This window comes from Humulus lupulus, chromosome 8 (assembly GCF_963169125.1).
Source record: "Humulus lupulus chromosome 8, drHumLupu1.1, whole genome shotgun sequence".
NCBI lineage: Eukaryota > Viridiplantae > Streptophyta > Magnoliopsida > Rosales > Cannabaceae > Humulus > Humulus lupulus.
In genome coordinates, this window is record NC_084800.1 from 65,249,390 (window position 1) to 65,266,675 (window position 17,286).

Here is a 17,286-nt window from a genome sequence, read left to right on the forward strand (position 1 = left end):
TTTTATTTAAGTTTAAGTCATGTTTACATTCTACTATTAAATATAATAATATTCTGTTAAATATAAAAATATTCCATTAAAGTTAACAAAAAAAAAATAAAAAACGGCTAAAATAAGAATTTTTCGTTGTTTACACACTTATTATATAGAAGAGAGATATGTTTGTTTTACTCTGATATCACACAACTTTCTAACTAAAAAGTTAAAATAATTTTATTACATAAATAAGATGTGATTTTCATCTAGAACGGAATTCACACTATTATTTTATGATGTCAAATTGATATTTTTTTTTAAAAAATTATTGAATTTAGGATGTTACAAAATGTTCATATTATAAAAATACTAAAAGAAAATAAATTGTTACATTTGGTATATTATTGTTTAATTAATAATATTTTTAATAAAAATTTAGAAATATATTTTAAATGTAATACAATTTTTATTAAATAAATTTGAACTATTTTTTCATAATAAAAATGATTTGTACCAAAATATGTAAAGTTTAATTATATTTGTTTGAAGTTAATTTAAATATGATGTTATTTATTTAAAATCATTCAAAATAGAAACAAAATATTTTAAATGAAAAAAAAATGGCAAGGGATGTGCTTTGCCACTAGTACATATATACATTTTATATAATATATGTTATTAATCTCTTTACCTACCACATGTATGTATGGGGAGAAAGGAAAATAGAATAAATAAAATTATGAAAGGAATAATTGTATATTGAGCTCTTAATCTACTTGCCACATGCAAAATATGTTAGATCTCAGTATGTTTATATAAGGGGATTTTTAAGTAGGATAGTTATTTTTGTCTTTATCTGTAGGGATTATATTGTTTATGGTGTATGGAAAAATTATAATCTAATTTTTTTATATGAAGGTATATATTATAGTTATAGCATTTTAAATAGTTTATGGTGTCAAAATCAGGGATTCAAACAATTTATTTTATATGTATATAAAAAAATAAGCACGCGTACAACTAACTGTTTGAATTTGTGTTCAGCATCGTAAATTATTTAAAATTTTGCGAAAACTTGTGAAATATTTGCTAAAACTACAATATACATTTTCATATAAAAAAAATTGGGTTATAATTTCTTTGTGTTCCAAAAACAAATCTGGTCCTACCATGGGGGCAAATTTCCCTATATTTATGTATGTAAATTAATTAGATTTGTTATAATATAAGAGAATATATTATTTTAATACTATATAATTTAATTAATATGAAAATATACCATAAAATAATCACTTTAGTAGAGTTATAACTTATTCAACCATTAGATTTAGATGATGTGACGTGAGAAAAGCAAATGAAACAAGAAGTTGCCTTTGGGTAAATTATAATTTGAGAGTAATGTGAAATACAAAAATAATATTATAGTGTTTAATAAAAAAAATTATTATTATATTGAGTTGTTGATATAAAATTACTAAAATTATATATATATATTCAATAACTATATATTTATTAGTTGAATATTTTCTATAATTTTTTATTTTTATGTTAATTTAATTTAAATATTTTTATTTTCAATAATATATAATAAATAAATACATAAATAAGTATAGATATCTCCCACATATAAACTAAAATCTGAAATTGGGTTGTACTAGCTTTTCATTCTAGTTTTGACTTTTGCATAAATTGTTTAATATACCGTTTTATGTGTGTTTATCAAACATATTTATTGCATAACTTTTTCAAAAATTATTTTAATTTTTCTAAAAATTATACCAAACCAAATGTACTCTACATATAATAAATAACTTTAAAATTTAAAATATATTCATAAATAAATCATTTTCTACACTATCACTAAGAAAAATAAATATAACGTTTCTACTAATCTCACTACAAGAGAGAAGGCTTTTGCCGGCGCAATTCGTAATTGCGCCGGCAAAAACAAGGTCCTTTGCCGGTGTTCATTTGCATCGGCAAAAGTTTATCAAAAATTGGGAATTTAATAGAAGAGACTTTTGCCGCCGGCGCATTTCACCTAACGCGCCGGCAAAAGTTAACATGAATATTAACTTGATGCACGTTTTTAAGGAGGTAGGTGACCAAACTTTTGCCGGCGCGTTTCCTTGCGCCGACAAAAGTCTCAAAATGTGTCGGCAAATATATACTTATTTAAACGGCGTCGTTTTGAATTAGGGTTTTCTGATAGACTTTTGCTGGCGCAACGAAACGCGCCGGCAAAAGTCATAACGATATACCACAGCCGCCCGAGCCTTCTTCCCCATTTTTTTCAATTCATCAATTTTCTCTCATCTTCTTCTCTTCTTCAACGGCGCCACCCCCTCAATTTTCCTCTCAAGGTAAACTATTTTATTTTCTCCATTGTTTGTTTGTTTATTTTGCCCATGAATTTTCCCTCTCATTCCTATTTTATTTTTCTCAGTTGGACACCGGACCACCACGCCGACCGGTATACAAATATATATATTTATATTTATGTTTGTGTTTTCTTTTCTGTTTTGTTTTCTTATTTTTTATTTATTTTTCTTTTATTTTCATTTTTTATTTCTGTTTAATATGTTTTAATTTTTTTCTAGTTTTTTTTATTTTCATTTTCCATTTATATATATTTACTGTTTTTTATATATAGATATATATATACATGTGCCTATATATATATTATTGTAGGCGGGGTGAGTGTTATTAGTTTATGTTATATGTATATATAATGTATTTGCTTATATATAATGTGTATATATATTTTTTATTTATAAAAATATTTTTTTTTATTTTAATTAAAATAAAATACATATACTTTATTTGATTATTAGAAAATAAAAAATTAGATTAGATGGTTGTGAGTTAGTTTTTTGTTTTGTTTTGTTTTGTTTAGATTATATATTTTCTTTTATCATGTTAAATGTAAATTAAGTTTTTTTTTTGTTGCCACAATAGTAAAAATCAAATTGTAGGTTCAATTGGATTTAATTAGTGTTAGTTTTTTGCAAAAATAATTAGTGTTAAATGTTTTAGCAATTAAAAACAAATTTTAAAATATTTTAGAAATTTTAAGTAAATATGCATTTATGTTGTGCATGCTCTGTGAATATTCTGTATATTGCTCTAGTAATATTATGAATATTTTTGTCTGTAGTTTGCAGGTTTTATAAAATTTTGGGATAGTTTAAAATATAGTTGTTATCCTGCCCAAATTTTGTTAGTCTTAGGAAAATTAACATTAATTACAAAAAATATAGCCGTTAACATTAATTTTTATTTTAATGCTTTATATGTATTTGTTTCTCTTAATAACAACTATTTTTAAGTTACTTTTATAATATATATTTTTTGTATTTATTAATTTTTTTTGTAAAATTAAAAAAACAGATTTGAATATGTATTTTTTTTTATTTTAATGTTTTATATGTATTTGTTTATTTTTGCTTGTTAATATTTATTATATTTTATTTTGTGATATATGTATTTTAGTTAAAGTATGAAATTAAAAAAAATCAAATTAATAATGTTTGTTTATATTTTTAAATTGTTTTATATTAAATGTGATATGTTTGTAAATATGTATTTAATAATTTTTTTTTGTATTAATAAAAAAATCTGGTATATGTTTTTTTGTGGTTAAATATTTGTATATATGTAAATTGATGTGTTACACCCAGATTTTGAGCTATGTTAAATATGACCTCGAAATTTGGATTCGCAAACAAGTGGACTCATAAAGTTGGAAGTATGCTCCAGGATTAAATATCGAGCCTACAGGACATAGACGACCTCGAATATGGTGACCTCGGAGTGGTCATGATCTCGAAAGTCAGCTCCAGGGAAGCATTCATCTTCAGGGATGACCTCGGATCAGGGGTCCCGAGCCAGACGCACATACGATCTTGAAAGCTATGTGACCTCGGAAGATGCCTTTAGCTCGACAGATGACGGGAAACCTGGGAAGTTAAAGCCTTGGAGATACCTGATAACCACCTTGAATATATATATAAGTGATGTCTATACGAAATGTAATCCTCATTTATTATTGTAAATCCCCTAGAATCGTGGGATATTATTTGGTCAGCTATACGTCCCCTGGTCTTCAGGGGACGTTTCCTTTTATATCTGATTGTAGGCATTAAAAGCCATTTATTTGATTTGCACAAAAAGAGTAACTACCCAAAATATGTGGGATAGTATTCTTCGATCTCCTCTATAAATAGAGAGGTCATGCACCATTGTAAAGGACCGAAATTCTGAACCTTGAGAGAAAACTCTGAAGAATTCATTCCTTTAGAATTTTCAGAGATAATCTTGAGTTTAATAACAGAGACTCGTGGACTAGGCAGATTTAACTGCTGAACCACGTAAAAATCGTGTGTTTGAGTTGTCTTATTTCAATTGGCCATCTTCAGTTATTGTTTATGTGCTCTTCTTTCACTGTTTGACGAAAAACGACGTCAACATGATGTATTTGTTAATGTATATATATGTTTTGTATGTTCTGAGAATATTCTAGTTATATATGTGTTTAATTTGTAGGTTTTTAAAATTTTGGGATAGTTTGAAATATAGTCGTTATGCTGCCCAAATTTTGTTAGAGTTACTAAAATTAATAAAAGTTTAATAATTAATTAAATAAAAGTTTAGGTTTAAGTTTAGTTTAAAAATTAAATAATTATTAATATAATAAAATCAAAATTTATTAATTATATTAATATATTTAAGATAATATTAGTAATATTATCAAAAAATTTATTTAAAAATACTTTTACCGGTGCAAAATTACGTCGGCAAAAGTCTCAACATTTACTGGCGCAAAAATGTGTCACTACATATATCCACCTGTTTACCGAGTTTTTTTCGGAAACTACAATAGTAAAAGAATAGAGAGACTAAAGAGAAAGGGTTTAGAAGTTGTAAGCCAGATTTTTACATGGTTGGGGCGCTAATGAGCCTTTGTCCACGAGACAATTGTATTAGAGCTTAGAGAATCTATAACAATGGAGTTTTTTATCAGTTTCAACAGAGTAACTGTATACACCCCAAAAAAAGATCATTTTTCCAGTACTCTGTTACATGTATTTATAGGTTCACAAGTGCACTGGGCTTAAGTCGGGCTAGCCTGAGCCCAATATAGGTATAAATACTACTGGCTTCTCTATCGAAAGCCCAATACAAAGGATTAAACACATAAGAGAAATACATTAATTTGAACCCACTGGGCCAGCCCAAACCATATCTATCATGCGACAAATTGGAGCTTTGGTTTGGGCATCTCGAGTTATGAGGCAGATTCAGGGGACAAGATCAGTCACAGTAGTGGCGGCGCAGGTCTGAACCAACGGCGTACAATCCCGAGGTGGCCTTTTATGTAGGTGAAACGTGGGGACAACTCCCACGCTTCATGGGACGAAGTCAGGGTTACGGATGCTTTATCCTGCCAACCTTGGAGAACCGACCCGGGTTCGTTTACCCATGTCCCTCTCCGATCGTCGAGGTCCCGTATCGTTTACCGTGGGCCCAGATCATTTACTAGGAGCCCGGACCGTTTACCAGGCTTTGAGATCATCCTCATCGATCCCGACTGTTATCCGGAAGCCAAACACACCATCTCCCGTATGACCGTCCCGGACAATACTCCCCGAACGCCTTTCGAGCCTCGCCCAGAATTGGGTTGTCGATATCTATTATACTTCTTGCCAAACAGGCCTGGGCTGAGCCCAAACTCATTTGGCTAGCCCGCGGGCTTGAAGCGCAGACCCGGGCTCCTGGCAGGAAACGGGGATAACACCATCTTTCCCGGCGCAAAAATGCGCTACTAAAAGACACATCTTTTGCCGGCGCAATTTTGCGTCGCTAAAAGTGTTTTCCACAATAACACGACAAATTTTTTTCCCGGCGCATCCTTATTTTTCCCGACGCATTTTTTCGTCGCCAAAAGATATAATTGCCAGCGCATTACGTTTTGTGTCGGAAAAAGTGTCATTATCGACGGGGGTACGTCGTGGCGTTTTGCCAATGCAAAATTGCGTCGGTAAAACCCATGGGGCTTTTGCCGGCGCAATACCTAACTTTTTCTAGCGCAAATTTGCCCCGGCAAAAGTCTGGTTTTTTGTAGTGTCTCTTTTATGTAGAGAAAAAAATGATCTAATTTTAAATTTGTAAATAAAATAGAAAGAAAAAAATCCTTGTTTTTAAGATCTTTTTTATCTTCTTTCACACCCACTTAGAAAATCAAGAGGTTGCATTAAATAACGATCCTAAAACACGTTTTTAACCACTCAAACAAAAACTATATAGTTTTATAATAACGACCAAAACAAAACCTTATTATTCTTAGGGTAAATAGGAAATCTTTCTCTTGAACTATAGTCTTTGTAGAGTTTCGTTCCTGAGTTTTTTTTCGTGGTAAAAATCATCCCTGAATTGTAGCAACTATTGTAAATGTGCCCTTAGATTGCATATCATTAGTTTTTTTTTAAACTGTTTGCTCATACAATTCTGGTGTTGCGCTAATGTAGCGAGATTCGACAGTCCTAGCAGACAAATACATACATATATAATGGTATAATGACAAATTTTGAGAATATGTATCTGCATTCTTAGAACTAATTTTTGCACGTTTAACTTTGATAATCTCAATTTCAACTAATTTCAATTAGTTAAATAGCAAACTGTTTAAAAAAATGAACAGAATGTAACAAAAGGGAAATGTTTGTAATGATTTTCATAATTTACGGGGCATTTTTGCCACAAAAAATAGTTCAGAGGGCAAAACTCTACAAGGACTATAATTTAGGGGGGAAATTACTATTTATCATTTTTCTTATTATATTATATAAAGTAGTGTATAGGTGTTGTTGAACAAAAAAGTAAAAAAAAATATGTTTTGGGTGCCTCTCTTTGCAAAAGTTAGGGCAAATTGATTATTTTTCTTTTGAACAAACCAAAAGTAGTTTCTTTCTTCTTTTTGTTCGGGCTGGAAGTGTTCAAACTTTTGAAAAATGAGACATACATATCAAAGAAGTGGGTCATCTCTTTCTTGTTTGTTTGTTTTTTTTTTTAAATAAAACTTTTTTGTCATAGCAATGCATAAAATTATAAATCTAAAAAGAATTTTAATTAAATAAATTGAAGGTATTCATTTCCATCATAAATAAAAATATTTTAACTAAAATTAATGAAATAGTACTATATTAAACTAATTTATTATATATTTTATGGTGTTAATTAAAATAATAAGATGCTAAATTGGTTTAAAGACAAATAATAGAATAATAAAAGGGAATATTCTTTTGTATAATATATTATAATAAATAGGATAAATACTCACTTGGTATCATGTGTTTTATTGAAATACACACTTGATATCATATATTTATAATAATAATCATTTGGTACTCTCTGTTTGCAATTTGTACTAATATGGTACCCTTCGCTAAAATGTGTTTAACTCATATTTCAAATATGACTATATTGCCCTTATTTTTAATGATTTAATTTATTTTCTTTAATTTTTGTTATTTTAAAATGATTCAAAAATATATTTTAAATTAATAAAACAAAAATTGCTTTATAAAATTAATCAATTAAATGTAAATTTTTAAATAAAAAATAATATAAATTAATTTTAAAATAAAAGTATTTAATAAAACTATTGTAATTAATTAAATACACATAAATGTGTTTAATTCCAAATATAGATTAATAAACTAAAACCAATATTTTAAAAATAATTAAAGTAAACTAAAAACCTAATAATTTTTTCAAGTTTTATTTAAATTATTTTTGTTTGAATTTAGTTTAAATTTTGACTTTTAAGTTTAGGGTGTTGATTTTAATTTTTTGATTTAAGTTTAAGGCTTAAATTTAATTTTTAATTTTTGTTTATTTAAATTATTTCAAAGTTTTAATTATACATTTTTTTTGTCTTATTAATTCAAAAAATATTTTAAAACATTTTAAAATAACAAAAAACAAAAAGAAAGTCAAATAAATCATTAACAAGAGAAGGGGTAATATGATCATATTTAAAATATGAGTGGACCGAATTGCGTCAGAAGATACCAAACTGGTATAAATTGTAAATAAGAATACCAAATAATCATTATTATAAATATAAAGTATCAAGTATATATTTCAATAAAATACGAAACAAAGTAGTATTTGTCGGAAAAAATAATTAAAGTAGATCTGGTTACACGATCGATATGTAAATTATTAAACAATGCATGAATGGGGTCTGATGGTCACAATCAATATTAGAATAATCTTTATATAATGACTTTTTACCTTTGCTTTACCTGCTTCTACGGCGCTATATCCATCTTAATTATATACCTAATATACTCTATGTTCACTTTTCTCAAGCTGTATAAATATATATATATGGAATTTTTTTATTTTAATTAATATGGAGATCGATTTTTTTATGATATTTATTAGTATTGATGATATGATTAGCTAAATTAGATTCAAAGAATCAAAATTAACTTTTCTATTGATAAATGATAATGAAAAATCTCCATTGTAATAGTCTCCTTAAAAATACACATTAATATAACTAGTCAAAGATTTCGGATTTTTATTTTTTTTGGTAATAAAAGAACGAATATTGTTTAGAATCATTAGATCATGAATTGTTCCGAAATTGATCAACTATAATTTAAATATATATTTAAAAAATAAAGTAGAATTAATTGATTATTGTACGCCCTGGATTTCCCACGGGCTGTTTAGCAAGACGATCCTCGGACTAAACATGATTTAGCCCGAGGCTCCCACAGGCCAGAGGCTTTATCTTCAGGACGGGCCCTTTCTAGCTCGAGGGGATGGAGTTTCCTGCTCCCTCTTGTTGTTCCAGGAGCTGGGAACAACATCCGGCGACCACTGACGGATCAGCTCGGGTTATGGATTGCTCCGGTAGCGAGCTTCTCAGGAAGCTCTGACCCTATGGGAAGTCAACACGCAAGATAAACGTGCATAATCCTGCCATCACGTGTCCGATATCCCCCTGACTTCTCGGACACGCCGCAGGAACGTGCGTATTCAGACACCCACGGACGGGTTGGGCCGTGCGGCCCATTATCTCCTTCCATACTGATTAGACCACACTTGTGTGTCAGGTTTAGGAAGTAATCATGAATATCACAGACTTGATATGACAAATGGTAAGGTCACGGGATGACCTCCCTACCAATTTCCAGGTGCCTTCTCCTATAAATATGGAGACCCTGGGAATTGATAGGGGTTGGAAAAAATAGTCTTGTAAGAACGATATATTTGGTGAACCAATTACCCAGAAAAGATCAATAATATTGACTAGTGGAGTAGAAGGATTTTTAACCTTCGAACCACTTAAAAACGTGTTTAAGGTCACCTAGTTCTTTTCACAAAGATTTCATATCTGCGGCGGTTCTACTTTTAAGTACTAATCTCTTTCTCTTCTTCTCTTAATTACCTGTTGCCGAAGAACCGCGTCAACAGTTTGGTGCTTTCATTGAGAGTAAGTCCAATTAGTACTACCACAAACATACAACTATGGTGACCACTCGATCCAAACATGGCAACGAGACAGAACAGCATGATGGGCAGGAGGCCCGCCATGTTGCCCTCCCCGAGGAGCAAGTTCCTGAAGTCCAGCAAAGGCCAGGAAAGCAGCCGGCCGGCCAAGACGACACTGGTAGTTCGACGCCCCGGCCGCCTAATCCGAATCCAGGTTATTATACTGCGGTGGAGATGGAGAATGCTCAACTGAGGAGCCAGCTAGCAGCAGCTGGTAAGCAAATCCAGGATATTCTGAGTCGACTACCCCCTCTCACAACCAACGGTAACGTTGGAGAGAGGCAAGGCGAGGCTCCTAAGTCTCGCCGGAGTAATCGATCCAGGCATAGCCGTTCGGGTAGACTCCCTGCAGCCAACTCCACCCCTTCATCACGCCATCAAGAGGCGAACTTCAGGGAAATGCCTCAGACCGAACCGCAGCAGTACAGCCGTTCGGTTAGGACATCAACCCCTAGCTCTCAGCCTTCCTCGAGGACACCCAGAAGAGATAGGGGAAATTCCCAAAGGAGGGCCGAGGAGATCCGGAGACGTCAGCCCGTCCCCGAAGAGCGTCCAGTTCCTCGTCCAGATTGCCCAGCGCGAAACCATCAAGCTGGCAGGGCCGAGAGGCCCCCACCAAACTTAGTCCGTCCAGACGGCACTAGGATCGCCTCTCCGGTCAGGCATCCTCCTTCTCCCATCAGATACCCGTCTCCTCAGCCCGTCCGAGACATCCCGACCTACATAAATAGTAGGAGAGACCCGCCATCGGCCGGGCCTTCCCAGCGCAGCAGGGTGCCGGGGGAAGGATCAGGTCGGAGCCGCCAAAGACGCACATCGAGCCTGTCCAGCAGGAGTCACTGGACCGGTAGTGCACGGAGTGATCTTTCGGGAGGAGACCTGCGACAGCGACTAAGTTCAGCACAAAGTCACCATAATACCCATGGAGGCGACCTTCGAGATCGCCTCAACTCTCACAGAGAGGATCGAGTTAGGGATGGTAGCCAGGCCCGCTCAGTTGGGGTCCGATCCGAAGTACGTAATGGCGGGAATGCCCCAAATGACCTATCTCCAGATAGGAGGGGCAATAACCCGCCTAATATGTACAACGGGTCCGGAGCTGTCGAACAGCCCCGGAATAACCCAGGATCTCAGGACAAAACCCTAGAGCGCTTAACTCAAATGGAGGAGCTGATGAAGAAGCTCCTGTCAGAGAAAGAAAAAGACGAATATGATTCAGGGGATGAGATGGAGCTCTTCGCCCCCAACATAGCAGCAACGGCATACCCTTCTAGCTTTCGTATGCCTCACTTGTCAAAGTTCAACGGGGATGGAGACCCATCTGACCACTTAGGGATGTTCAACACCCTAATGATGGCTCATAACATCGGGCCAGAGCTTCGTTGCTTGATCTTCCCTTCCACCCTAACTGGACCTGCCAGGCAGTGGTTCAAACAAAGTAAAAGGCAGTCAATCAGCTCCTGGAAGACCTTTTCGGCTGACTTCAAGAGGGCATTCCGCGCCTCTCAGGCCGCCAGGGTCCAGGCTGACTCCCTAGCTAACGTGAGACAGCAACCTGGAGAAACGCTAAAAGCCTACTTGAGCAGATTTGCAAATGTCGCTGCTCGAGCCAGAGACGCCGACGACAGCTCCAAACTCATGGCTATGAGGACCGGGATCCTAGTAGGCGGAGATCTGTGGAAGGATATTCAAAGGAGGGGGGTCAGCTCAGTTAGTGAATTCCTTAACAGAGCCCAAGAATGGATAAACTTGGAGGAAGCTGAAGCTTCAGCCGCGGGGACCAGCCAGGTCCTCGAGAAGCCCGCTGGGGCGGGAACAGAGATCGTAGTAGCGACTCCCGACGTCACGCAGAGCAACCAGCCCGGTGGCGGCAAAAGAAAAGGAAATGGTGAAAACGTCCAGCACGGTCAAAAGAAGAATAAGTCCGTGGATAAATTCAAGCCCGTGTTCACAGCGTATACCGAGCTCACCCAAACCAGAGAGAATATTTTCCTGGCCAACGCTACGCGAGTCCCCTGGAGAAGACCGGAGCCAATAAAGCACCCTAAGGGAAAGAGAGACGCTTCCAAATTCTGCCGTTTTCATAACGACGTCGGGCACAATACCGACGACTGCAGGCACCTCAAAGATGAAATCGAGACTCTCATCCGAGCAGGTCCGTTGGCGCAATACTCGCGGAACAGGGTCCCCACAGGTCGACCCGCTCCGGAGATCCCAGCCAGTCAACCTGGACCTCGAGTAGATCAGGACGTCCCTCCCCCCGTGGTCGAGGGAGAGATTTCCACCATCTCTGGAGGGCCACACATGGCTGGCACGAGCAGAGGCGCCCAGAAGAGGTACATAAATGAGTTGAAGGCCCACAATGGAGGGGAGTTCGTCCCGGAACAGCGTCAATCAAAACAACAAAGATTAGAGAAACAACCAGTCACTTTCACGGAGGAGGACGCGGGCCATGTCCAATTCCCTCATAACGATCCCTTGGTCGTAGCAGTCCAGCTCGCCAACCGGAGAGTAAGGAGGGTGTTAGTGGACAATGGGAGCTCGGTGAATCTCCTATTCCGTTCAACCTTAGAAAAAATGGGTCTGACCGTCTCCGAGCTAAAGGCAACCTCGATGATGCTATATGGTTTTTCAGGCGAAGGGTCAGCAGCGATAGGAACGATCGAGCTGGTGATCACCCTAGGCGACGAGTCCCGAACAGTGTCCAAACTGCTCGAATTCGTAGTCATTGACTGCTCCGCTGCCTACAATGCAATTTTGGGCCGACCAACGCTCGTTGCTTTCGAAGCTATCACATCCGTCCGGCACCTCGCCATGAAGTTCCCTACTTCGACAGGGGTCTGCACTATCAAGGGCGATCAGCTCGCTGCCAGGGAATGCTACAGCATTTCCATGAAGGAAAAATCTAAACCCGAGCAGGTGGCGATGGCCATTCAGGATGAAGAGGAATCGCAGGGACCCAAGGCGGCCCCTGAGATTGAAAAACCTCGGGTTTCCGAAGACGAAAAGCTCGCCTTAAGCGAGGACATTGACCCCCGAGTAGGCGAGGACAGGTCCGAGCTCCAAGCTATTGAAGATCTCGAGGAGGTAGGCATCGATGAACAAAATCCTTCACGAACGGTGAAGCTTGGAAAGAACCTCTGCGATAGAAGAAAGGCGGATCTGACCGCGTTTCTGAAAAAGAACCTAGACGTATTCGCATGGTCGCACGAGGACATGATAGGGATCAGTCCGAGCGTAATCATGCACACGCTCCACCTAGACAAAAGCGTCCCTGCAAAGTCTCAAAAGCAGAGGCGTTTAGGGACAACCCGAGTCGAGGCCCTTGAAGAAGAAGTGGCCCGGCTCAAAAAATGTGGCTTTATCCGCGAAGCCAGATTTCCCATCTGGGTTGCCAATCCCGTGTTAGTTCCAAAGCCCAATGGCAAGTGGCGGACCTGTATTGATTTTTCCGACCTGAATAAAGCCTGCCCCAAGGATTGCTTCCCGTTGCCGAGGATCGATCAACTGGTGGATGCCACGGCGGGGCACGAGCTCATGTCCTTCATGGACGCGTACTCGGGCTACAATCAGATCGCGATGAATCCAGCAGACCAGGATCATACCAGCTTTATGACCCCGACTAATGTCTATTGTTATAAGGTCATGCCGTTCGGTCTTAAGAATGCTGGGGCAACCTACCAAAGGCTGGTAAATAGAATGTTCGCGGATCAGATCGGGAAGAACATGGAAGTGTACGTCGATGATATGCTTGTCAAATCAAAGACTGCCACCAACCACGTTGCCGACCTGGAAGAATGTTTTAACATACTGCGAGAATACGGCATGAGGCTCAATCCTCAGAAATGCACTTTCGGTGTCGTATCGGGGAAGTTCTTGGGTTTCATAGTCAATACCCGAGGAATCGAGGCAAATCCCGACAAGATCAGGTCACTGCTCGAGCTTCCATCCCCCAGGTCGCGGAAAGATGTCCAAGGCCTCACAGGAAGGGTGGCGGCACTGAACCGGTTCATTTCCAAATCGACCGACAAGTGCCTGCCTTTCTACAACCTGCTCCGCGGAAACAAGAAGTTCGAATGGACAGTAGAGTGCGAGGGCGCATTCCTCGACCTAAAAACGCACCTAGCTGAGCCACCTGTGCTATCAAAGCCCAGGGTAGGAGAACCTCTTTTCCTCTACATGGCCGTGACTGAGGACGCAGCTAGTGCCGTTCTGGTGCGAGAAGAGGACCAGGCTCAGAAACCGGTTTATTACATCAGCAAGAGACTCCTCGGAGCTGAGTCAAGGTACCCGTTGATGGAAAAGCTGGCGTTCTGCCTAATCACGGCCTCGCGAAAACTCAGGCCATACTTCCAGTCCCACTCTGTACACGTCATGACCGATCAGCCTCTAAGGCAGGTTTTGCAAAAGCCTGAAGCCTCGGGACGCTTGCTAAAGTGGGCGGTCGAACTCAGTCAGTTCGAGATTTTCTATACTCCCCGAACTACCATAAAAAGTCAAGCCTTGGCCGACTTCGTGGCAGAATGCGCGGGATTCCGTGAGATCCCATCGGAAGATTCACAGCAGCTCACATCCTCAGGCTCATCGTGGAGGATCTTCGTTGATGGCTCATCTAACGAGAACGGCTCCGGGGCCGGAATCATTCTGATATCCCCAGAAGGACATAGATTCCATTCGGCGCTGAGGTTCGGGTTCAAGGCGTCCAACAACGAGGCAGAGTACGAGGCCTTGTTAGCCTGACTTAGGATAGCTAGCGAGCTAAAGGCAAGCTCTGTCCAATGCTTCAGCGACTCCCAGCTCGTGGTGAATCAGGTCTTAGGCGAGTATCAGGCGCGGGGTCCCAAGATGGCCTCTTATTTGGCTAAGGTAAAATCCGAATTGTCTACGTTTGGGCAAGGGTCGATCGAGCAGATACCTCGGGAGCAGAATGCCAATGTAGATGCTCTCGCCAAGCTCGCCACCTCGGGGGAGGCAGAAACCCTAGGGTTGGTGCCAATTGAGTTCTTGGACAAACCAAGCATAGACGGAGATCGAGCGGATATTGAGATGATTGACATCAGGCCGACCTGGATGACTCCCATTGTTGAGTACCTCGTCGAGGGCAAGTTACCCGAAGGGCGCAACGACGTACGGCGAGTCCTTTATCAAGCTCCGAGATATACGCTAGTCGAGGGGGTGTTGTACCGACGTGGGCATTCATTACCTCTCCTCCGGTGTGTTCTTCCAAGTGAGGCGAAGGCCATCCTGCAGGAAGTTCATGACGGATTCTGCGGAGATCACACTGGGGGGCAAAGCCTGGCCTTGAAGATCCTTCGGCAGGGTTTTTACTGGCCGACTCTGTCCAAAGACTCGATCTCATACGTAAAAAAGTGCGACAAATGTCAGCGGTTCGCCGCGGTTGCACGAGCACCCCCGGCCGAGCTAAAAATGATATCGTCTCCCTGGCCCTTCGCCATTTGGGGCATAGATCTAATAGGCGCCCTGCCCACCGGAAAGGGCGGGGTCCGTTACGCCGTGGTAGCCATTGACTACTTCACAAAGTGGGCCGAAGCAGAGCCGTTGGCGACAATAACATCGAAAAAGGTGCTAGACTTCGTGGTTAAAAGCATCGTTTGTCGATTCGGCCTACCCAAAAAGATCGTTTCCGACAATGGCACTCAATTTGACAGCGACCTGTTCACCGAATTTTGCGAAAAGAACGGAATTGTGAAAAGTTTCTCATCCGTGGCTTATCCCCAGGCGAACGGCCAGGTCGAAGCTGTCAATAAAACTCTGAAGGCAAGCCTCAAGAAGAGGTTAGGTGAGGCAAAGGGGATCTGGCCAGAACAGCTCCCCCAAGTTCTGTGGGCCTATAGGACCTCACATCGGACTCCCACGGGTCACACTCCTTTCTCCCTAACCTTTGGAAGTGAAGCGGTCCTCCCCGTGGAGGTAAAGGTCCTGTCGCACAGGGTCCGGTCCTACGAACAAGACAAGAACCACGAGCTCCTATGCCACTCCTTAGACTTGATGGATGAGAGGCGAGAGGATTCACAACTCCAGCTCGCCCATTATCAATAGAAAATCACTCGCTACTTCAACACTAAGGTCAAAAGACGTGCCTTTAGCGTCGGCGATTTGGTCTTGAGGAGAGTTTTCCTGGCCGGGAAAGATCCCAAAGATGGGGTTTTGGGACCAAGCTGGGAAGGACCATACCAGGTCATCGAAGTCATCAAAGAAGGGACGTATAAATTAGCTCGACTTGGTGGAGGGGCGGTCCCGCGGACTTGGAATGCAATCCACCTAAAGAAATATTATCAATAAACATTTGTAAGACCTAGAAGGTCACCTTCCATGTATAAATAAAAATCAAATGTTTCTCGTTATTTGCAAGGGTAATTTTAAAGTAACAACGAAAGACCCTTTCCCAGTTACTTGGGGGGCATATGGTACCCGAATATATCCAGGTCTCCTTAACGACTTAGGTGTTAATTTTTATCTATGGATAAGAGTTATCACAAACTAAGTCCTATCCTGGTCTTAACCAGGTCATAAAACTTAGAAGTTAGCTAAAATTCGTTGACCGAGGTTCTTCTTTAAAGAGCCCGGGATACGGATAAAAGTTGACGCGAACTAAGTTTTTTCAAAATAAGCTCCTGGTCTTAACCAGGTCATAAAACTTAGAAGTTAGCTAAAATTTGTTGACCGAGGTTCTTCTTTAAAGAGCCCGGGATACGGATAAAAGTTGACGCGAACTAAGTTTTTTCAAAATAAGCTCCTGGTCTTAACCAGGTCATAAAACTTAGAAGTTAGCTAAAATTCGTTGACCGAGGTTCTTCTTTAAAGAGCCCGGGATACGGATAAAAGTTGACGCGAACTAAGTTTTTTCAAAATAAGCTCCTGGTCTTAACCAGGTCATAAAACTTAGAAGTTAGCTAAAATTTGTTGACCGAGGTTCTTCTTTAAAGAGCCCGGGATACGGATAAAAGTTGACGTGAACTAAGTTTTTTCAAAATAAGCTCCTGGTCTTAACCAGGTCATAAAACTTAGAAGTTAGCTAAAATTTGTTGACCGAGGTTCTTCTTTAAAGAGCCCGGGATACTGATAAAAGTTGACGCGAACTAAGTTTTTTCAAAATAAGTTCCTAGTCTTAACCAGGTCAGAAAACTTAGGAGTGAACTAAAAATTTGTTGAACGCGGATCTTATTTAAAGAGCCCGGGATACGGATAAAGTTAACTCGAACTACGTTCATAAAAATAAAGAGATAAATTATGACCAAATGCATAAAAATACATATGTAAAACTGGTTGAGCAAATTGTCTCGAGGCGGAAACGCCTCACATAAAAAAGAGAATTACAATAAAAAAAAAAGTGTTCAAAATACGAAAACAAGAAGCATCCTAAGCCCCATCAGCTGGCCCTTTGGAGGTCGCGGTCTCACCCTGCTCCGCCGCGGCAGAGGCCTCTCCAGTCTCCGATGGAGGAGCCTCCTTATTCAGGCGGGCTTGAAGCCGCGGCAACAGGAATGCCCAGAGGTCCGGCGGCATGAAGGAGAAGTCCGCGTCCGGATTGTGGGACCAGCAGTGATAGAATAGGTCCTGTAAGGACTGCTCCGACACGACCCGCTCGTCTTTCAGGGCGGCCTGGGAGGTCTGGACTTCGGCCTTCGCCACCTCAAGGTCTGCCCGCGATGCGGCCAGGGAGTTTTTAAGCTCTAGGTTCTCGGAGCGAAGCTTCTCTAGCTCGGATGCGGCCAGGGA